Below are 5,673 nucleotides of genomic sequence, written 5' to 3'. Positions count from 1 at the left end.
TGCTCATCTTCAAGTGTACAGACAAGCTGATCTAATGACAGAAACGGGAATGAAATGCCAATATCTCGATGAAAAATTAATTCAAATCCATGAAGAGTAAAACAGAAAGATACAGCTAGTAATGGTCACGGTAATCTGTGAGATTGTCCCTATGCCCCTATGTCGCTCACCCACAGTTTGACACCTCTGCACTTCTCCCTACTGGAGGTGGTATTAAGAATGGAATAAGCTGACCTCCCTAAATGTAAACAGAACAGCCAACGTCAGCAGGGGAGCAGCAATGGGGGCGGAGGGCTGTGGGTGGCTGTGACGGGCAGGGGTTCGGCTCTGGAGGGGCTGTCAGACAAATGCCCACGACCGTCATCAGTCGCTGGCCCGCCTACCAAGTTTCAAAATGGCCAGTGTACACAGTCCCGCTCTCTGAGGCAAAGTGAAAAGTTGTCTGGGATGATGCTTAAACGCTTTGGGTTTCTTTGACTTTATTTGCATGTGAATTAGTAGACTTTTCAGTCTGACTTGGTGGTTTCACAATGATTAGGCTGAACAGGTGTCATAGATGGGGAGGGGAAAGGAGGAGGGACACTGACAAGTTTTATTTATAACCGGTAGGGGACGTTTTTAGGTCAACTCAAAATATCAAACAATTGTTAAAAGATCCACTCACAAAGAACAGCTGTGTTTGCCAAAAAAAAAAAACATTTAAAAAAGATCCTTATTAATGACAGGTGGAGCAATTCACATCTTAGAAGTGTTTATGAGAGGCTAAAAAATAATGGTTGTGATAACAGCATGTGAGCCCTGATTTTCAGTATTTAAGACAGTCATGTACGTTGCTACGGAAATCTCTTCGCTGGCTGCGAAACAGCTGTAACGAGCGCCCACCCAGTGAGCGAGCAAGAGAAAATCAAGGCAGGTTCAGGTTGTAGCCTGTAGTCCCCTGGCTGAGAAAGCACTTAAGGTCTTTAGCCTCTGTGCTGAAATTGGAGAGGGGGTGACAGCCATGATTAATACTGTCTCTCTCTCACAAGAACATCCAGTCAGATCTTTCCCACACCATCACACACGCTTAGCCTGCTCATAGACAGATAAGACAGTTACAATTTGTTTTACTTAGGGCCTGGTAATTGGACCCCTCAACAGTGTACTCTATAAGCCTATCAACATGTGCTTGATGCAGTGGTCCATCTGGGACATACAGTACTAGTCAAAATCTTGTACACCGACTCATTCAAAGGTTTTTCTTTATTTTTACTATTTTCTAGTAAAGACATCAAAACTATGAAATAATACAAATGGAATCATGTAGTAATCAAAAAAGTGTTAAACAAATCTAAATATATGTTATATTTGAGATTCTTCAAAATAGCCACCCATTGCCTCGATGACAGCTTTGCACACGCTTGGCATTTTCTCAACCAGCTTCATGAGGTAGTCACCTGGAATGAATTGTAATTAACAGGTGCCTTGTTAAAAGTTCATTTGTGAAATTTCTTTCCTTCTTAATGCGTTTCAGCCAATCAGGTGTGTTGTGACAAGGTATTGGTAATATACAGAAGATAGCCCTATTTGGTAAAAGTCCATATTCAAGTCCATATTATAGCAACAACAGCTCAAATAAGTAAAGAGAAACGACAGTCCATCATTACTTTAAGACATGAAGGTCAGTCAATCTGGAAAATTTAAAGAACTTTGAAAGTTTCTTCAAGTGCAGTTGCAATAACCATTAAGCGTTATGATGACTGACTCTCATGAGGACTGCCACAGGAAAGGAAGACCCAGAGTTACCTCTGCTGCAGAGGATAAGTTCATTAGAGTTACCGGCCTCAGAAATTGCAGACCAAATAAATGCTTCACAGTTCAAATAACAGACACATCTCAACATCAACTGTTCAGAGGAGACTGCGTGAATCAGTTCTTTATCGTCAAATTGCTGCAAAGAAACCACTACTAAAGGACACCAATAAGAAGAAGAGACTTGGTTGGGCCAAGAAATACAAGCAATGGACATTACACCAGTGGAAATCTGTCCTTTGGTCTGATGAGTCCAAATTTGAGATCTTTGGTTCCAACTGCCGTGTCTTTGTGAGACAGAGTAGGTGAACGGATGAGCTCAGCATATGTGGTTCCCACCGTGAAGCATGGAGGAGGAGGTGTGATGGTGTGGGGCGCTTTGCTGGTGACACTGTCGATGATTAATTTAGAATTCAAGGCACACTTTACTATCTGGTTTGCGCTGAGTGGGACTGTCATTTATTTATCAACAGGACAATGACCCAAAACACACCTCCAGGCTGTGTAAGGGCTATTTGACCAAGAAGGAGAGGGATGGAGTGCTGCATCAGATGACCTGGCCACCACAATCACTCAAACTCAACCCAATTGAGATGGTTTGGGATGAGTTTGGGATGGACCGCAAAGTGAAGGAAAAGCAGTCAACAAGTTCTTAGCATATGTGGGAACTCCTTCAAGACTGTTGTAAAGAAAATCCTAATGAAGCTGGTTGAGGGAATGCCAAGAGTGTACAAAGCTGTCATCAAGGCCAAGAATGGCTGTGAAGAATCTCAAATATAAAATATGTTTTGAATTGTATAACACTTTTTTGGTTACTACATGGTTCCATATGTGTTATTTCATAGTTTTGATGTCTTCAATATTATTCTACAATGTCGAAAATAGTACAAATAAAGAAAAACTCTTGAATGAGTAGGTGTGTCCAAACTTTTGACTGGAACTCTATGTGCTTTGCATCAATGGAAAGTGTAATAAGAGACATATGCGTCATCAATACAAACACTGCTTATTGCCCCTGAACAAGGGAATGGGTTAATTCACATTGAGATATACGGTTTTCCACAGACACTTTGGAGCCAAAAACATATTGGAGAAATGTTGCATACAGAATATGCAGTCCTTGGGTACCAACAGGTGACAGAATGGCAATTTCAACAACGGAGGTCATTCAACAACGTAGGCTTAGCTTGTGTCACTTTCATAGGCGCAGAGGGTTACCTTACGCATGCAATTATTTTCATGGAATAAAAATGTTCCATTGAGCGAGGGGAAAGGAAAGTCAAGGTGGGCTGCCTCAGAGGATCATTGCACACAAATGACGCTCATAAATCAACATTGAGCTTAAATACTCACACTACTACTAATTCAATTACTACTAATTCAATTGAACATTGGCTGATCAACGGTTGCACTCAGTGGTACAGATCCGAAAATATAGTGCTCTAAAGAATACTACAGCAGATATCTATTTACCTGAATATTTATGTCCTCCAATAGAGGCCTTGGAGCTATAAACTGCAGCTCTAAGTAGCAGGCCACAAAACTCTGAGCACAACTGTGAAAGCTTCCCCAGATATGGGCTAAAATGTTCACATCTACCTCGAAAGTCAATGCGTTTAATAGAGGTTCATATTACGCTACATTGCTGTGGGCCGGCTGGGGGGAACTGTAAGACGATTAAACTGTGGATAAGACCGGGAGGAATAAACATGCTTCAGTAGTGGGGCTGATTACATAAACCAGAGGTCGAGTTTATATCACCAACACTTTAAAGTGAAACTGGAGCAGTGGCTGTCAGAGAGCCCAAACTCAAGTCCCTCCCTACCCACCCTCTCAATATAGTATGTGTGGAGCATTTACAACTTCAGCCACACACACACACACACACACACAGGGGGGTTGCAGGCAGCAAAGGAATAGCATGATCAAAACGTTATTTTATTTGTGTGTGTGTGTGTGTGTGTGTGTGTTTAACTATTCTTGTGGCCGCGAGAAGTCCCCACGAGAATAGTAAACAAACAACTGGGGAAATTTTGTTTGTCCCCACAAGGTCAAATTTCTAGGGGATTTAGGGTTAAGGTTAGAATTAGAGTTAGGGTTAGAATTACGTTAAGGTTTAGGGATAGGGATAGGAGCAAGGTTTTAGGATTAGGGTTAAGGTTAGGTTAGGTTTTTGGGTTAAGGTTAAGGTTAGGGAAAATAGGATTTTTAATGGGACTGAATTGTGTGTCCCCACAAGGTTAGCTATACAAGACTGTGTGTACAAGTCTTGTACAAGACGTGCGTGCATGTTTGAACGTGTGTGACCCTGTAGGTGTGGAACACCTAATCATGGAATAATAAGAAACTGTAAACCAAGTCCCTCAAAAGACAGGCTATTGTTAAATGCAGAAAGGAAATAACGTTCACCTACTGTTGCTAAATCACATCACACCCCTTGATAGTGAGTATTAGCAAGTACTGTAGCACATTTGCCATGCCACTACTATTGCATGAGTGACAGCACCCTTGCATGCATACTCCCACACACACATCTTTATAATGCTAATGTCTGCGTTAACTTTAACCGTGTCTTATTCTGAACAGGATATACAGTCTCTGCCGGGGGAGTGTACTGTGTGGTATTAGAGGGGCGTTTGTCAAGTTTGTCAGTTTTGTCAAGGAGACAACCTACGCTGTTATAAATGGACCTCTGCCTCTCTCACCCGGAACACGCAGCTCTGGGATGCTCCAGGGTCGTGTGCTGCCTGCTGGGGGGGGGGCTGAGGTTGGACACCTATCCCCCTACTGTCCCCTAGCCCCGTCCCCCCCATCACACCGCCTAGCCTGCCAACTCTTTACCGGTCCTGGTGGTCTCTTGGAAAGTAAGGGGAAAAAACTAACACGTGGCAGCTAAGAAACTTAACAGCTGTTAACAGCTTAGAAGCCCCCCCCCCCCCCCCCCCATCACCCCCATATTCACTAGTTTTCTTTACGGAACTTTGTGGGATGGAACACTAGGCCAGTGTTTGTGAGACAAGATGAGTACCAAGTTTAACTGAATTTACTGTTAAAATAAATGGAATTAAAGAAACATGTGTGCGCGCTAGTATGTTTTTGCATATCAGTTAATAAAACGTTTTTTTGATTGGGTAACAAGAGTTTGTGTTATTCATTAGATAATTATTATGTAGGTACCATTTCCTCAAGTACATTCCTGAGAAGTAGCAGGCTAAAATGAAGATTAACTTTAATTCATTGATTTATCTTGCTGTCTTGCTTTTTATATTTACAATGACGGCCTACACCAGCCAAACCCAGACAACGCTGGGCCAATTGTACGCCACCTTGTGGGACTCCTAATCACGGTTGGTTGTGTTACAGCCTGGTTTCGAACCAGGGTCTCTGTAGCGACGCCAATAGCACTGAGATGCGTTGCCTTAGACCGCTGCACCCCTTGAGAGCCCGAGCTGCCTCCAATGTCATTTTAGAGAATTTTTGTAGTAAGTCCAACTGGCCTCACAACCACAGACCACAATCGTTGAAATTGTTGCATGTTGCGTTTATATACTTTTTCAGTACAACACGAGCAAGATCCTTACTGTGTATTATAACACTTACATAATGGCAAATTAGTCTGAAATGTAAGGGCATCTTCCATGGAGGACGCCATATTGTTGCATACTGTACATGTACTGTGTTGCAATCTCGTGTAAATAGCAAGTCGACTCGATGTCCCGAGTTACAAATGGAAAGCTAAGCCCCATGTATTAATAGTGCTGCAGATCTTACCAGATACCACGACAGAGAGGGGAACAGGAGAAGGTGATAGATCATCTTGTCTTTGGAGCTTTACTGATGGAACACGCTTTACTGATGGAACACATCATTGCTCAACTTCTA

The sequence above is a fragment of the Oncorhynchus mykiss genome, chromosome 28, assembly GCF_057628025.1.
Source record: "Oncorhynchus mykiss isolate SJ-2025 chromosome 28, ASM5762802v1, whole genome shotgun sequence".
NCBI classification, from domain to species: Eukaryota; Metazoa; Chordata; class Actinopteri; order Salmoniformes; family Salmonidae; genus Oncorhynchus; species Oncorhynchus mykiss.
This window is presented reverse-complemented; position numbering follows the sequence as displayed.